This window comes from Coregonus clupeaformis, chromosome 27 (assembly GCF_020615455.1).
Source record: "Coregonus clupeaformis isolate EN_2021a chromosome 27, ASM2061545v1, whole genome shotgun sequence".
Taxonomy (NCBI): domain Eukaryota; kingdom Metazoa; phylum Chordata; class Actinopteri; order Salmoniformes; family Salmonidae; genus Coregonus; species Coregonus clupeaformis.
The window spans coordinates 29,594,079-29,614,106 of NC_059218.1; the positions used below are offsets into that span (position 1 = coordinate 29,594,079).

The following is a 20,028-nucleotide window of genomic DNA, read 5'->3' on the forward strand; positions in this document are numbered from 1 at the left end:
TGGATGAACCACTCAGACTCTGCTGCCATAGCAGCGGATGCTATTTTAACATAGCCATGGATTTACTAATTACAGATAACATTGCTGGATCAACAACAGAACTGGAGTACACCATGTGGGTCCATTACTGGGATGATGGAGCTTTTTGAAGGAGGAAAACATTTCTCTAGGTTATACAAGCTTGAGGTTGGCACGACCTAGAGAGAAATCGATGTTTCAAGTGGCTACAGTGTACCAAAACGAATAGAAGAAAGAAGACAGAGATTTGTCGAGCGAAGAAAGAAAATTACCAACTATAGATCCTTTTCAAGAAATTCAAGTTCAACTTTATGGTAGCATAAAACAGCGTTTACCAATCTCAGTCCTGGGCATTTGTTTGACGTAACTAATCCAACTAACCGTTTGCAAAATTCACTTTGGCAGATGCACCATTGGTTTTTCATAGTCTCCTCAGGTCCACTGTGCTGCTGCAGCTACAGTATGATGTATCATTTAGTTGGTGAATCATTTGTCATTGGCCGTCACATTATGGGTTTTCTGAATCATCTGGGAATTAACAGGATCATCTGTCCTGTGTGTGTGTGTGTGTGTGTGTGTGTGTGTGTGTGTGTGTGTGTGTGTGTGTGTGTGTGTGTGTGTGTGTGTGTGTGTGTGTGTGTGTGTGTGTGTGTGTGTGTGTGTGTGTGTGTGTGTGTGTGTGTGTGTGTGTGTGTGTGTGTGTGTGTGTGTGTGTGTGTGTGTGTGTGTGTGTGTGTGTGTGCGCGCATGTGTGTGTGTGTGTGTGAGAAGTAGATGTGTTGGTGAACTGATGCTCTATCAGGGTACTGCAGTCCCAGCCAAACTGATGCTCTACTAGTGGTACTGCAGTCACAGCCAAGCCATCCTTCCCCCCCTTCTCACGCCAAGACAAGGCGATTTAGTTAATGGCCTCATTTGTGGATTGAAATATGACAGGGTATGTACTGCGCTGTGGTCTGTTTTGAGTGCTTTTCCAAATTGATGGTTTGCTGCTGATTTTTATTTCTTTTTTTCTCTTTTTTTCTGCAGCTCAGAGATGTGTCAAGTCTCCAGAGGAATGATAAAACAGCAATATCTTATAGATTTGTTTTTCTTTTTTTGACACATCAAATCAGAGTGTGTTTGTTGAATGGTCAACTGAACAGTTATGGCATCCATTAGTATGACATCCTGGGGTTGAATGTTGGCTTGTGAAAGCCAGACTGTGGTGTTAAAGTTAAAAACAACATAAGCAAACAGAATATAAACCCCTCCTAGCTGTGGCATTGTCCTGGACGGTACCCATAGCATGAGAAAGTCCTGTTGGGGAATTTGGTAGTGCAATGCTCTCTGTCGATTGCTTTTGAGTTTAAGAAAGCCAGGATTTCCTAATGCTGAGAATGGGGAGCTCTTAACAGATTGATCTGCAACAGGGGACAGTCTATTCTTTAGAAAAGGCAGTAGACTGGAAAACGTTGTGGAGCAGTGTGGGAGAACAGAAAGCCTGATATAGTCTGTATTTGATCTCTTCAGTTGGGGTACCTGAGAGAGAGAGAGATAGAGAGAGAGAGAGAGAGAGAGAGAGAGAGAGAGAGAGAGAGAGAGAGAGAGAGAGAGAGAGAGAGAGAGAGAGAGAGAGAGAGAGAGAGAGAGAGAGAGAGAGCAAGAGAGAGAGAGAGAGAGAGAGAGAGAGAGAGATCTGTTGACCACCCACTGACTGACTGACCTCTCCATCCTGTTTGTCCTTCAATACCAGCCCATCATGGACCCTTTCTACCTAGACATCCACATGGGTGAGTCAGTGAGTCTAAGTCTGAGAATATTTCTGTCTGTGGTGCTCTCTGTGGTCAGCATGTGGTTTGTGTGGTATTTTATGATCTATGACATGCAGGCCGCATGAAAGAATATCAACAAAAACTGTGTTTGAGAGGGTTTGTGTTTGTATCTGGTGGGTAAGGATAGTTTAATGGGTGGTTTGGCTAGATTATAGCCTTTTCATTTATAATAATAATATGCCATTTAGCAGACGCTTTTATCCAAAGCAACTTACAGTCATGCGTGCATACATTTTTGTGTATGGGTGGTCCCGGGGATCGAACCCACTACCTTGGCGTTACAAGCGCCGTGCTCTACCAGTTGAGCTACAGAGGACCACATTTGACATGTTCTATCAACATGTAACTGTAACTCCTATTAGAATCAGCCCATCACAATTGATTAAAACAGAGTTTTCAAACACCACAAATAATTATTAATGCATGGAGAACTTGTCTGCCTGTGAGTGTGATGGAAGCAGAAATTATCTGAGTATTCAAAACAGGTTAGACAAGTTTGTTGGTTTCTGGTAAGACGTGAATATACTATACATATACAGTGCATTTGGAAAGTATTCAGACCCCTTGACTTTTTCCACATTTTGTTGTGTTACAGCTTTATTCTAAAATGGATTACATTGTTTTTTTCCCCTCATCAATCTACACACAATACCCCATAATGACAAAGCAAAAAATGTTTTTTTTGCAAATGTATTAAAAATAAAAAATTGAAATATCACATTTACATTAGTATTCAGACCCTTTACTCAGTACTTCTTAAAGCACCTTTGGCAGCGATTACAGCCTCAATTATTCTTGGGTATGACGCTACAAGCTTGGCACACCTGTATTTGGGGAGTTTCTCCCATTCTTTTCTGCAGATCCTCTCAAGCTCTGTCAGGTTGGATGGGGAGTGTCGCTGCACAGCTATTTTCAACTATCTCCAGAGATGTTAGATCGGGTTCAAGTCCAGGCTCTGGCTGGGCCACTCAAGGACATTCAGAGACTTGTCCCGAAGCCACTCCTGCGTTGTCTTGGCTGTGTGCTTAGGGTGGTTGTCCTGTTGGAAGGTGAACCTTCGCTCCAGTCTGAGGTCCTGAGCGCTCTGGAGCAGGTTTTCATCAAGGATCTCGCTGTACTTTGCTCCGTTCATCTTTCCCTCGATCCTGACTAGTCTCCCAGTCTCTGCCGCTGAAAAACATCCCCACAGCATGATGCTGCCACCAACATGCTTCACCGTAGGGATGGTACCAAGTTTCCTCCAGACGTGACGCTTGGCATTCAGGCAAAAGAGTTCGATCTTGTTTTTTTCACACCAGAGAATCTTGTTTCTCATGGTCTGAGAGTCCTTGAGGTGCCTTTTACTGAGGAGTGGCTTCTGTATGGCCACTCTACCATAAAGGCCTGATTGGTGGAGTGCTGCAGAGATGGTTGTCCTTCTGGATGGTTCTCCCATATCCACAGAGGAACTCTGGAGCTCTGTCAGAGTGACCATCGGGTTCTTGGTCACCTTCCTGACCAAGGCCCTTCTCTCCCGATTGTTCAGTTTGGCAGCGCGGCCAGCTCTAGGAAGAGTCTTGGTGGTTCCAAACTTATTACATTTAAGAATGATGGAGGCCACTGTGTTCTTTGGGACCTTCAATGCTGCAGAAATGTTTTGGTACCCTTCCCCAGATCTGTGCCTCGACACAATCCTGTCTCGGAGCTCTACGGACAATTCCTTCGACCTCATGGCTTGGTTTTTGCTCTGACATGCACTATCAACTGTGGGACCTTATATAGACAGGTGTGTGCCTTTCCAAATCATGTCCAATCAATTGAATTTACCACAGGTGGACTCCAATGAAGTTGTAGAAACATCTCAAGGATGATCAATGGAAACAGGATGTACCTGAGCTCAATTTCGAGTCTCATAGCAAAGGGTCTGAATATTTATATAAATAAGGTATTTCTGTTTTTTTTTTTAAACCTGCTTTCACTTTGTCATTATGGGGTGTTGTGTGTAGATTTATGACAGACAAATGTTATTTAATCAATTTTAGAATAAGGCTGTAACATAACAAAATGTGGAAAAAGTAAAGGGGTGTGAATACTTTCCGAATGCACTGTATATATGCACTGTACTCTAGGTAAATGGTGAGCCCAGAATGGCCAAATGCCTGTCAATCACTGTAGGCCATTTACTTTGGGGCAAGATTTATAAATCCACTGTGGTATTATATTGCTTTGTGGTTTCAATAAACTCTAGCTATAAGAGGGCTGTTTGTCACGTAAGCATTTAACAGACAGGAGGTGTAAAACCAGCACTATGATCCATACTTTTACTTGTATTGGCCGAGACATTTGCCCTATTAACCAGGCACAAGACAGAGGAGAAGCACATAAATACAGTCTGTCTGACAGGGGTTTGGCAGGATGCATCCTGGGGACGCGCTCGTCTGTTTGTCAAGAGGGGCTTTGGAGTATTGATTTTTCAAGGGGGGCTGGCACGGGCCTCTCAAATGCAGGGTGCCTGTCGCTGTTGCAACAGTCATGGTGTTTTTTAGAGGCCAGTGTAGACTCTGCTTTGGCCAGACCACTGGTGTGGGGAATGTGTCTCGTGGAGTCTCGGATCTGGAACCTGTGACATAAGCTAGGTTTGGTATTACCTGGTAAGGGATTTTATACCGTTTATTTACAATGGAATTGCTTTTTTATGGAAAACTGAGAGGGCTATGGTATGGAACATTTCCTACCAATGTTCAACTAAAACTACCTCAAGTGAAGGCCAAGAAAAGTTCATGTGATTAGTTGCCGCTTGTCAAACTGTACTGTAGTCATGGTGCACACTTTCTTTTTCTTTTAAAACAGATGTTGGTTTCAGTGAAATTTGTTCACTTTCATTCTGTTTCCTCAGCTCAGCAAAATTTCAACCCATCCTTTGGAAACACCACATATTATCCAAGTTAGACATCTTAAGAGGACTCCAGTATTGTTGCTGGAAGTGTATAGTCTACATTTACATCATACTCGCTAGAGATTAGAAAATCATTCTCTTATGTGAAGTGACTGCTAAACTAATGTGGTGTGAAGTGACTACTAAACTAAGATAGAAAATGTAGAAATGCAGAACGTTCATGTCATAAGCCTCAAATAAATAAAATCTCATCCATTAAGTCGGACTGTGCTCTCTCTTGCATAGCTGCTGTGAGAAATTTCAGTCTACAGACTTTATGATATTAAATTGGTGAACCGTATTCCACCCTGTTACGGATGTCATTCACCAAATCTTTCATACATACTCTTATTGCTTTTCATTTAATTTGGGAAATTTAAAGTGTTATACCGTGAGGAAAATGTTGCTATGCTCTTGGCTAAATTATACAGTATGTACATCATGTAAAAGCCTTGGTCAGCATTATGCTGAAATTACCTGTTTAAATTTCAGCAGATTTTATCTCAGGTAAGTGGCCAGGAAAACGTCAACTCATGCTGAGTTGACAACTCATGCTGAGTATTACTGCATACAGTAGCCCTGAAATTAAACTGAGTGGTAATTGCTGGTGTATACATGTGTTTTTGTCATAGAAGCCACAAGATTATAATTGGAGGAAAAAATAATAGTAAAAGCATAATACCAAGGATTTACTCTTTTATTTTTTCTCTTCCCTCATCATCTGCTCTCTGTTTTTCCTCCCATAGACTGTACCTCCACCTGATACCTCCATTTGACTCTCTCTTTTTCTCTCTCCTTTTCTCTCTCTCTTTCTCTCTGTCTCTATACCTCTCTTTCTCATTCTCCTTTCTCTCTCCAACTCTCTCTCTCTCTCTCTCTCTCTCTCTCACTCTCTCTCTCTCTCTCTCTCTCTCTCTCTCTCTCTCTCTCTCTCTCTCTCTCTCCACTCACCCCCCTCTCTCTCTCTCTCTCTCTCTCTCTCTCTCTCTCTCTCTCTCTCTCTCTCTCTCTCTCTCTCTCTCTCTCTCTCTCTCTCTCTCTCTCTCTCTCTCTCTCTCTCTCTCTCTATTGCTCTCTGTCTATGTCTGGTGTGGAAAGTGTGTAGGCAGGCAGGCAGCAGTGTCAGGGGGCTGGGTAGTATTGATCGGAGGAGTGTGTGATGATGATGAGCTGTGACAGCCCACCGTGTGGACCTGCTCTGAGTCAGGGAGGAGCCCGCCCCGTTGCCGTGTCGCCCAGGATCACGCTAGCACGGGCTGCATCGTTCCACACGCATCACTGCCCTAGGACACAGCCTGCGCTGCGGCAGGGGCAAACAGCACCAGGAGACACGGGAAAAGACTCTGTCTGTCTACAGTGTGTTAGGGAGAGATACTGTACTGGACAGGATGTGACCAAGCTTCAATCGTTTAGAAACACTTGAGTGTAAAGTACCATGTGGTGTCTCCACTGCATTTAGATTAAAAGTTTAAGATAATACATTGTGATGACATTGTGATTAATTGTGAAAACTGTGTTTTGGAGCTCTGGCTAAAGAAATGTGGATTTTCATACCAGTACTTCAGTGCTCTGACAATCAGGCCAGTTGCCGCATTGGAAATAGTGCCAGGTTTTTCTTTAAATTTGTGGTAAAATTTTGACAGACACTTGATTGCTCAATTATTCCACTAAAACAGAGGACGTCAGCATTCACTTGAGATCAGAAACACACGTCTCTCAGCTGTATAGAAAAGCAACAGAGTAAGAAAAACAGAATAGAAGATAAACAGAGAAAGAAAAGTTGACACTGCCAGCATACTGCTTAGTTTTTAAACAAAGCCTTCTTTATACAATATTCCACATTTCACAATCAAATGAGTCAAACGGAACTGTGCATTGTGCACACTGAAGGCCGCTTCTGTAAAGAACGAATGTGGGATAAATTCACCATGTCTCTTTTTGTCTGTTTAAGGTCAGGGCCAAACAAATTGTCATCGTTATAGGACGTTTTGTTTTCTTTAGCATTTGGACTGAAATGTTTGTTGTTATGTAGGTCGGCATGAAGGACAGAAATATCGTTCCACCTCAAAAAGCACAAGAAAGAGATTGTTCTTGTCACGTTGTATAATGATTAGAAGACAGGCGCAGCAATAAGTATTTGTTTTTTTTATTACTCCACCTAACAAAAGGTACATCATACAAAACGACGGGGACGAAGCCTAAAACAAACACGTATATATATATATAACACAGGGATGGTTCCCAAACAAAAGAGCGAGGTGTAAACCTCTAAACAATACTCGGGACGAGACCATAATAACAAGAGCACATTACACGGTACTCATGAGACCAACGGACATGGGACAATAATCGACAAGGACAATGGGGAACAGAGGGCACATACAGTTGAAGTCGGAAGTTTACATACACTTAGGTTGGAGTCATTAAAACTCGTTTTTCAACCACTCCATAAAATTTCTTGTTAACAAACTATTGTTTTGGCAAGTCGGTTAGGACATCTACTTTGTGCATGACACAAGTAATTTTTCCAACAATTGTTTACAGACAGATTATTTCACTTATAATTCACTGTATCACAATTCCAGTGGGTCAGAAGTTTACATACACTAAGTTGACTGTGTCTTTAAACAGCTTGGAAAATTCCATAAAATGATGTCATGGCTTTAGAAGCTTCTGATAGGCTAATTGACAAAAAATTGTAGACATCCACAAGTATGGTTCATCCTTGGAAGCAATTTCCAAACGCCTAAAGGTACCATGTTCATCTGTACAAACAATAGTATGCAAGTATAAACACCATGGGACCACGCAGCCGTCATACCGCTCAGGAAGGAGACGCATTCTGTCTCCGAAAAGTGCAAATCAATCACAGAACAACAGCAAAGGACCTTGTGAAGATGATAGAGGAAACAGGTACAAAAGTATCTATATCCACAGTAAAACGAGTCCTACATCGACATAACCTGAAAGGCCGCTCAGCAAGGAAGAAGCCACTGCTCCAAAACCGCCTTAAAAAAGCTAGACTACGGTTTGCAACTGCACATGGGGACAAAGATCGTACTTTTTGGAGAATGTCCTCTGGTCTGATGAAACAAAAATAGAACTGTTTGGCCATAATGACCATCGTTATGTTTGGCAGAAAAAGGGGGGCGCTTGAAAGCCGAAGAACACCATCCCAAAATGTGTGGGCAGAACTGAAAAAGCGTGTGCGAGCTAGGAGGCCTACAAACCTGACTCAGTTACACCAGCTCTGTCAGGAGGAATGGGCCAAAATTCACCCAACTTATTGTGGGAAGCTTGTGGAAGGCTACCCAAAACATTTGACCCAAGTTAAACAATTTAAAGGCAATGCTACCAAACACTAATTGAGTGTATGTAAACTTCTGACCCACTGGGAATGTGATTAAATAAATAAAAGCTGAAATAAATAATTCTCTCTACTATTATTCTGACATTCACATTCCTAAAATAAAGTGGTGATCCTAACTGACTTAAGACAGGGAATTTTTACCAGGATTAAATGTCAGGAATTGTGAAAAACTGAGTTTGAATGTATTTGGCTAAGGTGTATGTAAACTTCCGACTTCAGCTGTATATACACATACTAATCAGGAGAAATGGGAACCAGGTGTGCGTAATAAGACAAGAGAGTCCGGGGTTGGTGGTAATGATCCAGGTCAGTGACGCCTAGAAGACCGGTGATGTAGACCTCCGGAGCTGGTGAATGGAATGAGCAGCAGTACCGGGGGAATCCGTGACAGTCGTCCCCGTCCCCCCGTCCCCCCCCGACGCGATGACGACACCGGCCCTCGGGGACGTCCACAGGGACGCGGTGCAGATTGGTCAGGGCGCTGACGGTGAATATCCCTGGTCAGTGAAGCGTCCAGGATGTCCACCGCAGGAACCCACAGCTCCTCTGGGCCGTACTGGAGACGCCCCGTCCGATGCCTCGAATCCAGAACTTCACGGACCGAGTAAGCCGGACCTCCCTCGATGTCCAGAGGAGGAGGCAGGACGTCACTGGGTCCAGGCGCCACTGGCCTGAGGAGAGACACATGAAAAGTTGGTTTAATGCGGTAATCAGCAGGGAGTTGCAAATGGTACGTTACCTCATTAACCCTCCTCAGGACTTTAAATGGCCCCACAAACCGCAGGCTCACTTCCGGCAGGGCAAGCAGAGGGGCAGGTTCCGGGTTGAGAGCCAGACCCGGTCGCATGGAGAGAAAACAGGCGCCTCACTGCAGTGGAGCTCGGCTTGTTCCTTGTGCCGACGCACGGTCCGCTGCAGATGAGTGTGCGCAGCGTTCCAGATCTCCTCAGCACGCTGAAACTACTTGTCCATCGCAGGGGCCTCGATCTGGCTCGGATGCCAAGGTGCCAGGGCCGGCTGATACCCCAACACACACTGGAAAGGAGTGAGGTTAGTGGAGGACGTTCGGAAGGAATTCTGCGCGTACTCAGCCCAAAGTAGAAAATCCACCCACTTCCCCGGCCGGTCCTGACAGTAACACCTCAGGAACCTGTCCACTTCCTGATTGACCCTCTACACCTGCCCATTAGCTTGAGGATGGTACCCGGAGGTGAGACTGACCGTGACCCCCAGGCGTTCCATGAACGCTTTCCATATGCGAGGTGAACTGAGGGCCACGGTCTGACACAATGTCCTCCGGTATCCCGTAGTGCCGGAAGACGTGCATAAAAAGAGCATCCACGGTTTGCATGGTCGATGGAGCCCAGGCAGAGGAAGGATGCGACAAGCTTTGGAAAACCGGTCCACAACGACGAGAACGGTGGTGTTCCCCTGGGAGGGGGAAGGTCAGTGACAAAGTTCACCGAGAGGTGAGACCAGGGTCGTTGTGGAACCGGCAGGGCAACGAGCTTTCCGTAGGGGAGGTGTCTGAGTGTCTTTGACTGGGCACAGATTGAGCAGGAAGAGACCCGGATGTCCCTAGCCAATGTGGGCCACCAGTACTTCTCAGTCAGGCAGGCGATGGTACGGCCTATCCCAGGATGACCCGACATTCGCGCCATGTGTGTCTAGGAAAGGAGGTGGTCCCGCACACCCGTGGGCACGTAAGTGCGGTTCTCCGGGCAGTGTGCAGGTGTAGGTTCTGTACACAGGGTCTGCCGTATGTCGGCGTCCACGTCCCACACCACAGGCGCAATGATACGGAACGGAGGGATGATGAGAGTCTCTTCTCCCTGCCTCTCCTCTGCGTAATAGAGGTGAGACAGAGCGCCGACTTTACGTTCTTCGAGCCTGGCCTATAAGAAAGCGTGAATTGGAACCTGATGAAGAATAGAGCCCACCTGGCCTGTCTTGGGTTTAGCATCTTCGCTTCCCTAATGTACTCTAGGTTGCGGTGGTCCGTCCACACCAGGAAAGGGTGTTTGGACCTCTCCAGCCAGTGCCTCCCCGCCTTCAGAGCCTTCTTGCCTGCCAAGAGTTCCCAGTCCCCTACGTCGTAGTTCCTCTGGGCGGGGCTCAGCTGCTTGGAGTAGAAGGCGCAGGGCCGCAGTTTTGGAGGGGTTCTGGTGTGCTGGGACAGCACTGCCCAGACTCCTACTTCGGAGGCGTCCACCTCGACAATAAAGGGGAGTGAGGGTTCGGGATGTGCCAGCATGGGAGCGCAGTCACCTATCTTTCTTCTTAACAAAAAATAAACTTGAGGAGGCTGGTGATGTAGAGGGGTGGATAAACCCCTGTTGGAGGCTCTCCTGTATGTAGGTCTCCATGGCCTCGGTCTCCGCGTAGGAGAGGTGATAGACGTGTCCTCTCGGGAGGGCTGCGTCAGACAGCAGGTCAATGGCACAGTCTCAGGGGCGATGAGGAGGCAGGCATGTAGCCTGGGTCTTAGAGAAAACCCGGTGCAGATCCTGGTATTGCTCCGGTAAATCCACTTGAGTGGCGTGGTCCGGACTTTCCACCGTAGTGGTGTTGAGATACCTCCGCTGACACTCCTGCGACCAACCCAGCAGTCTCCTCTCAGAGCAGGAAATTACAGGGTTATGCCAACTCAACCAGGGGAGACCCAAAACAAAGGGGTGCGTGGGGGTGTCTACAATCAAGAAGGTGATCTGTACTAAATGATTGTCATGGGTCAGCAGAGAAACGTGAACAGTGATGTGATGTACGAGCCCCGTCCCTATTGAACGATTATCCAGGGCTCGAACAGGAATGGGTGACTGTAGGGGAACCAAAGGCATGCGTAATGCAGTGGCCAGTGCGAATCTAAAAGATTCCTGGCAGCTCCGGAATCAATCAGAACTAACGGGAGTGAGGGGCTAGGGTATTCAGGGAATTTAATGGAAAAATACACACTGGTTGAGGGGACAGAAAAGGAGAGGAGATCTTGGATCCTACCTGGGTTGGAGCAGGGGAATTCCCTAGCTTGTCACCTCCTCGCCTATTAGTGGATAGAGGGCAGGTTGGGGAGAAATGACCCCTTTCTCCACAATAGGAGCGGAGGCGCAGATTCCTCCTTCTCCTACGCTCTGCCTTGGGCAAACGTGCAGAGCCCACCTCCACCGGCTCTGGCCACGGAGCAGGTGTAGCCATAGGCTCCGGATTCCGCGCAGGTCTTTGTCGGGACCGCAGAGGTTGTCCAACCGGATCGCCATGCTGATGAGCTGGTCGAGTGACAGGTTGTCATCACGGTAGGCTAACTCCCTCTGTACCTCCTCCTGCAGTCCGCTGCGGAAAATGGTGACCAGAGCCGACTTGTTCCATCCGGTAGAGGCACCAAACCCCATTGCAAACCCACCCCAACAGTATACAGTATCAATTCTCTATGTTTGACAAAAAGTATGGAAGCTGTGGCTTGGAGTATTGCTTCTCCATACTGTGTAATGCATTCCCTGTGAATCTGGTGTTTTTTTCCTCCTATTCAGAGAAATTAGTAATTTAAGTAACTTTATTTAGCATAAAGTAATGTGAAAGTACCAGGTTTTGACAACTAGATGCCGCTGTTCCCGCTATACCACCACACTCTTTTATCCATTTTGCTGGTCTCTTGTGTTTATTAAATAGATCACAACATTTCCTTTGCAGAACAATCTGAGATGGTGGGTGTTATGACTTGCTGAAGTGACATGGAACGACTCAGAACTATCAACTTCGCAGCTTGTAGGCTATCATTCTAATCAAACTGGAGAATTCAACAAAACTGAAACAAATGTGAATCCTGGACAGGGTTAGAAATCATACTTTTCCTGTAATTAGTATGCTCTAAGAACGTGGATTTGTTGAGAAGATTCAGAAAACCAAATAATTGCATTGAGGTAAATTCTTAACCAAATTGGTTTGGGTAGTTTCAGTTACTGATGAAACAGGCAAACACTTGAGAAGTGAATGGAAATCTCGTGTATGGTCCTATTCTCCTCATGCTGTTTAACCAGAATTAACACTATGGTGCTGAAATGTAAAACTCAACCCACTGGGCACTGATGTCAATTCAATGTCGGATTCAAAACGTAGAATTTTTCAATTTAAATTATTATACAAAATTCGTGCAAACAATAGAATGTTATATATATGGGGGATACAACCATCCCAGCTCTGCAGATTTTCCTGCTAAGAGACATAATCATTAGATCATTTGTTTTGGTACTGTCCTTATGTAGCTTGTTTTGGTCGTAGGTTCAGGAATGGCTGAAGAATTGCAACAATTCCCTGGAGCTAACTCTGCAAATAGCACTGCTGGGTGATTTGAAAAGTCATAGTCAATCGATCATTAATATAATAATACTTTTAGCAAAATACAGTATATTTAATTTACAATCTGTAGAAATTATGAGAATAGAAAGGTTCAGAACTTTTGTGAAACAGCACAATTAAAAATATATGGCAAATAGAAATCAAAACTGGATGGTCTTCAGAGAGATGGGCAGGGTTGAGGGTAGCTGAAGGATGGGATTAAAAACAAACAAAAGATAACTATTGTAAAATAACCTTTCTCCATAAAATGTACATAGTCTGTATAAACTGGAAGTAGAAGCTTAAGTGTTGTTGTCCATTAGTTACTCCAATTAGGGGAGGGGTGGTAGGGTTAGCGGAAAATAATAAAGGAAAATATATAGTTACAAAAATATTTTTATGTATATATATATATATATATATATATATATATATATACAGTGGGGAAAAAAGTATTTAGTCAGCCACCAATTGTGCAAGTTCTCCCACTTAAAAAGATGAGAGAGGCCTGTAATTTTCATCATAGGTACACGTCAACTATGACAGACAAAATGAGAAAAAAATATCCAGAAAATCACATTGTAGGATTTTTAATGAATTTATTTGCAAATTATGGTGGAAAATAAGTATTTGGTCAATAACAAAAGTTTCTCAATACTTTGTTATATACCCTTTGTTGGCAATGACACAGGTCAAACGTTTTCTGTAAGTCTTCACAAGGTTTTCACACACTGTTGCTGGTATTTTGGCCCATTCCTCCATGCAGATCTCCTCTAGATCAGTGATGTTTTGGGGCTGTTGCTGGGCAACACGGACTTTCAACTCCCTCCAAAGATTTTCTATGGGGTTGAGATCTGGAGACTGGCTAGGCCACTCCAGGACCTTGAAATGCTTCTTACGAAGCCACTCCTTCGTTGCCCGGGCGGCGTGTTTGGGATCATTGTCATGCTGAAAGACCCAGCCACGTTTCATCTTCAATGCCCTTGCTGATGGAAGGAGGTTTTCACTCAAAATCTCACGATACATGGCCCCATTCATTCTTTCCTTTACACGGATCAGTCGTCCTGGTCCCTTTGCAGAAAAACAGCCCCAAAGCATGATGTTTCCACCCCCACGCTTCACAGTAGGTATGGTGTTCTTTGGATGCAACTCAGCATTCTTTGTCCTCCAAACACGACAAGTTGAGTTTTTACCAAAAAGTTATATTTTGGTTTCATCTGACCATATGACATTCTCCCAATCCTCTTCTGGATCATCCAAATGCACTCTAGCAAACTTCAGACGGGCCTGGACATGTACTGGCTTAAGCAGGGGGACACGTCTGTGTCTGCAGGATTTGAGTCCCTGGCAGCGTAGTGTGTTACTGATAGTAGGCTTTGTTACTTTGGTCCCAGCTCTCTGCAGGTCATTCACTAGGTCCCCCCGTGTGGTTCTGGGATTTTTGCTCACCGTTCTTGTGATCATTTTGACCCCACGGGGTGAGATCTTGCGTGGAGCCCCAGATCGAGGGAGATTATCAGTGGTCTTGTATGTCTTCCATTTCCTAATAATTGCTCCCACAGTTGATTTCTTCAAACCAAGCTGCTTACCTATTGCAGATTCAGTCTTCCCAGCCTGGTGCAGGTCTACAATTTTGTTTCTGGTGTCCTTTGACAGCTCTTTGGTCTTGGCCATAGTGAAGTTTGGAGTGTGACTTTTTGAGGTTGTGGACAGGTGTCTTTTATACTGATAACAAGTTCAAACAGGTGCCATTAATACAGGTAACGAGTGGAGGACAGAGGAGCCTCTTAAAGAAGAAGTTACAGGTCTGTGAGAGCCAGACATCTTGCTTGTTTGTAGGTGACCAAATACTTATTTTCCACCATCATTTGCAAATAAATTCATTAAAAATCCTACAATGTGATTTTCTGGAAAAAAAATTCTCAACTTGTATGTCATAGTTGACGTGTACCTATGATGAAAATTACAGGCCTCTCTCATCTTTTTAAGTGGGAGAACTTGAACAATTGGTGGCTGACTAAATACTTTTTTCCCCCACTGTATATATACAGTTGAAGTCGGAAGTTTACATACACCTTAGCCAATTACATTTAAACTCAGTTTTTTCACAATTCCTGACATTTAATCCTAGTAAAAATTCCCTGTCTTAGGTCAGTTAGGATCACCATTTTATTTTAAGAATGTGAAATGTCAGAATAATAGTAGAGAGAATGATTTATTTCATATTTTATTTCTTTCATCACATTCCCAGTGGGTCAGAAGTTTACATACACTCAATTAGAATTTGGTAGCATTGCCTTTACATTTTTTAACTTGGGTCAAACATTTCGGATAGCCTTCCACAAGCTTCCCACAATAAGTTGGGTGAATTTTGGCCCATTCCTCCTGACAGAGATGGTGTAACTGAGTCAGGTTTGTAGGCCTCCTTGCTCACACACTTTTCCAGTTCTGCCCACAAATTTTCTATAGGATTGAGGTCAGGGCTTTGTGTTGGCCACTCCAATACCTTGACCTTGTTGTCCTTAAACCACATACTTTTCCTTCCTCATGATGCCATCTATTTTGTGAAGTGCACCAGTCCCTCCTGCAGCAAAGCACCCCCACAACATGATGCTGCCAACCCCGTACTTCACAGTTGGGATGGTGTTCTTCTGCTTGCAAGCATCCCCCTTTTTCCTCCAAACATAACGATGGTAATTATGGCCAAATAGTTCTATTTTTGTTTAATCAGACCAGAGGACATTTCTCCAAAAAGTACGATCTTTGTCCCCATGTGCAGTTGCAAACTGTAGTCTGGCATTTTTATGGCGGTTTTGGAGCAGTGGCTTCTTCCTTGCTGAGCGGCCTTTCAGGTTATGTTGATATAGGACTCGTTTTACTGTGGATATAGATACTTTTGTACCTGTTTCTTCCAGCATCTTCACAAGGTCCTTTGCTGTTGTTCTGGGATTGATTTGCACTTTTCGCACCAAAGTACGTTCATCTCTAGGAGACAGAATGCGTCTACTTCCTGAGCGGTATGACGGCTGTGTGGTCCCATGGTGTTTATACTTGTGTACTATTGTTTGTACAGATGAACGTGGTACCTTCAGGCACTTGGAAATTGCTCCCAAGAATGAACCATACTTGTGGAGGTCTACAATTGGCTGATTTCTTTTGATTTCCCCATGATGTCAAGCAAAGAGGCACTGAGTTTGAAGGTAGGCCTTGAAATACATCCACAGGTACACCTCCAATTGACTCAAATGATGTCAACTTGCCTAACAGAAGCTTCTAAACCCATTACATCATTTTCTGGAATTTTCCAAGCTGTTTAAATGCAAAGTCAACTCAGTGTATGTAAACTTCTGACCCACTGGAATTGTGATACAGTGAATTTTAGGTGAAATAATCTGTCTGTAAACAATTGTTGGAAAAATTACTTGTGTCATGTACAAAGTAGATGTCCTATCCGACTTGCCAAAACTATAGATTGTTAACAAGAAATTTGTGGAGTGGTTGAAAAACAAGTTTTAATTACTCCAACCTAAGTGTATGTAAACTTCCGACTTCAACTGTATATATATATATAGTGCCTTACAAAAGTATTAATCCCCCTTGGCGTTTTTCCTATTTTGTTGCATTACAACCTGTAATTGAAATTGATTTTTATTTGGATTTCATGTAATGGACATACACAAAATAGTCCAAATTGGTGAAGTGAAATGAAAAAAATAACTTATTTCAAAAGATTCTAAAAAATAAATAATGGAAAACTGGTGCGTGCATATGTATTCACCCCCTTTGCTATGAAGCCCCTAAATAAGATCTGGTGCAACCAATTACCTTCAGAAGTCACATAATTAGTTAAATAAAGTCCATCTGTGTGCAATCTAAGTGTCACATGATCTGTCACATGATCTCAGTATATATACACCTGTTCTAAAAGGCCCCAGAGTCTGCAACACCACTAAGCAAGGGGCACCACCAAGCAAGCGGCACCATGAAGACCAAGGACCTCTCCAAACAGGTCAGGGACAAAGTTGTGGAGAAGTACAGATCAGGGTTGGGTTATCAAAAAATATCAGAAACTTTGAACATCCCACGGAGCACCATTAAATCCATTATTAAAAAATTGAAAGAATATGGCACCACAACAAACCTGCCAAGAGAGGGCCGCCCACCAAAACTCACAGACCAGGCAAGGAGGGCATTAATCAGAGAGGCAACAAAGAGACCAAAGATAACCCTGAAGGAGTTGCAAAGCTCCACAGCGGAGAATGGAGTATCTGTCCATAGGACCACTTTAAGCCGTACACTCCACAGAGCTGGGCTTTACGGAAGAGTGGCCAGAAAAAAGCCATTGCTTGAATAAAAAAATAGGCAAACACGTTTGGTGTTCGCCAAAAGGCATGTGGGAGACTCCCCAAACATATGGAAGAAGGTACTCTGGTCAGATGAGACTAAACTTGAGCTTTTTGGCCATCAAGGAAAACGCTATGTCTGGCGCAAACCCAACAACTCTCATCACCCAGAGAACACCATCCCCACAGTGAAGCATGGTGGTGGCAGCATCATGCTGTGGGGATGTTTTTCATCGGCAGGGACTGGGAAACTGGTCAGAATTTAAGGAATGATGGATGGCGCTAAATACAGGGAAATTCTTGAGGGAAACCTGTTTCAGTCTTCCAGAGATTTGAGACTGGGATGGAGGTTCACCTTCCAACAGGACAATGACCCTAAGCATACTGCTAAAGCAACACTCGAGTGGTTTAAGGGGAAACATTTACATTGATTGGAATGGCCTAGTCAAAGCCCAGACCTCAATCCAATTGAGAATCTGTGGTATGACATAAAGATTGCTGTACACCAGCGGAACCCATCCAACTTGAAGTAGCTGGAGCAGTTTTGCCTTGAAGAATGGGAAAAAATCCAAGTGGCTAGATGTGGCAAACATAGAGACATACCCCAAGAGACTTGCAGCTGTAATTGCTGCAAAAGGTGGCTCTACAAAGTATTGACTTTGGGAGGGTGAATAGTTATGCACGCTCAAGTTTTCAGTTTTTTTGTCATATTTCTTGTTTGTTTCACAATAAAAAATATTTTGAATCTTCAAAGTAGTAGGCATGTTGTGTAAATCAAATGATACAACCCCCCAAAAAGGCAACAAAATAGGAAAAATGCCAAGGGGGTGAATACTTTCGCAAGCCGCTGTATTTGTTGTAAATATATGTGTATATATTTACAAACAAAAAAAGATATGGGGGATTGGAAATTATGCAGGCAATTACATTGATGGAAGCCACAATCTATCTGCAATATTAAAGCTGATCTACCCCCTAAAAGTATTATTATTTTTAAACAAAAAAACATTTCAATGTCTATTCCATGTTGGTTCAGTGTAATGTCATTGAAATGACGTGGAAACAACTTTGATTCAACTAGTGTGTGCCCAGTGGGAAGCTTCAAGGACTGAGATGAGGCTCTTTTAGACATTCAGTTTGAAGGACAGTGTAGAATTATTATAATAATATAACATATGCCATTTAGCAGATGCTTTTATCCAAAGCGACTTACTTTCATGCGTGCAGACAGTCATGTGTGCATACAATTACGATACAATTATGACCTTTACAATTTAATAGGTTTAATGGGGAAATGGGATGCTATTTAAGTATAGGAGGGACCATTGTGTTTGGAGCGAGGATCTTATTATTGGTGGAACTCTTTGATAAAATACAATATCCTTCAAGTTCTATTGCCTATACGTACTACAATAGATGCCCAGGGCCAAGTGAGGTCCATCGACTCTGTTAGATTGAGAAAAGCAGTTGGCCCAGACGTTGGGGTCTCAAAAAGAAGCCCCCCAAAGGAGCAGCAAAGTCAGATCCCCTTTAACGCCTGCGCGCCAGAGGCAGAACTCACACAGTTAGATTTATCACATCTTGTATCACAGACCTTCTCTATCGTAACAGCTGTGAATGGATCCAACTGGCTGCTGTGTGAACTTCTCCAGAGCAGAAAGGGACTATCCCTAGACTGGATTGAGGAGGAGTTGGGGTGGATGAACATATAGATATAGCAGATAAAGCAGGTTTCATCCAGATTGGCCAGACCACCACCCCAAGGCTGGAGAGCTCCCACCCAGCAAGCCAGGCCATGACTGACTCTTAGCAGCATAGGGAGGGAGGTTGAAGCAATGAGAAAATCAATCCTAACTGCCTGGAATCAATAGCAATAATGGTGACGCTCTTGTTTGGCCCTGACCTAAAGCAGACAAATGAGGGGAATCCATCCTACTGGCTGAAAGCGTGGCAGGAGGAGCAAAGGACAGCAAAGTAAATCCAGTGTATCAAGTTGATAAGCGCCTGTTTATGAGCTGATTTGACTCAAGATCCTTTTACAAATTATTCATCCGGTGATAAATAATGCATTTCAAAATTAAATGTTACCCTTTCGTCTTGATTGACACTAGAACCCCTCCAGTAACCACCATTGCAGATTTGCGTTATATGTTGTGTGTTAAATTCATCCTTGAACTAGATATGGATGAGACCATTAACACAGAGGACAGTGGGCCAATATTTGACTGACTGCAGTGTGGAAATGTAGATTTCTTCCGATGTGTTTGTCTACAGCTAACTCTGACATGCTCCTGAAGGCCAACCTCAGTCATCTGGTTTAATAAGCACCAGTTTAGCTTTCATATGGAATCTCATCAACAGCATATGACACATTTAATCAGGCATAATACACATCTCCTAATGACAAGACCCTAGGGAAGGTGGGCTTTCCCAAAGTATCGCTTATGCTCATCAGCAACATGTGGCATATCACATGATAATATAATAGAGAGGGAGAAAAAAAAAGTGAGATAGGTCTGTTTGAAGAGAGAACCTGTGAACGGAGGGGGAATGGGCCCCAGCAAAGTGCCATTTCCCCTCAGAACGGAGAGCAATTAGTCAACGCTCGTTAATGACTCCGACGAGTCCCACGTGGCGCGGCCCAGCTGCCTGCCTGCCGCATCGCAGCTGATCACATCTCTATTTGATTTAATATCACAATGCTGAGGGGAGTCAGTGCAATATCACACAGGAAGAGAGAGAGAGAGAGATGGAGGAGGAGGGGGAGGAAAGAGAAAAGGAAGAGGTGATGGAGAAATGATGAAAACCAACAAACATGTAGCTTTACTAAAACGTGCCTTCTTCAGAACCGTGAATGTGTTACATGACAAATTAATTAGAGTAGTTGCCCCCAGGTTTAGATTTCCACTTAAGCAGAGCTATCCTATTATCTTTCTCTAGCAGTGTTTCTTTCTCTCTCTGGATCCCAGTCAACAGACTTAATCCCATATCTTTCCATTATTGACTCACTGATTTCTGTATTGCTGCTAGCGAGAATGTGGTTCTCTGACCAATATTACGTTACACCATCCATTCCTCTGTTTCTCCTTCTGTTTTGCATCAGCAGCACGATTGGCTGGAAACCATGACCTTTGACACAGGAAGCAATTAGGCAAGCCAGTTAAATTGAGTAATGTCTCAATTAAGTTGCTTTGCCACATTAAAAGAGAGTGTAGATATTAGAGTCGTGATATGGGATTCATG

At 43.8% G+C, this 20,028-nt stretch overlaps 1 long non-coding RNA gene across 1 annotated transcript; it reads left to right on the top strand.

Annotated features, from left to right (window-relative positions):
* Window positions 1-4,375: 4,375 nt before the first annotated feature.
* Window positions 4,376-6,225, top strand: LOC121541183. The gene is made up of 2 exons (XR_005995725.1): window positions 4,376-4,462; window positions 5,845-6,225. It is a non-coding gene; the product is annotated as an uncharacterized LOC121541183 (long non-coding RNA).
* The last annotated feature ends 13,803 nt before the right edge of the window (window positions 6,226-20,028 follow it).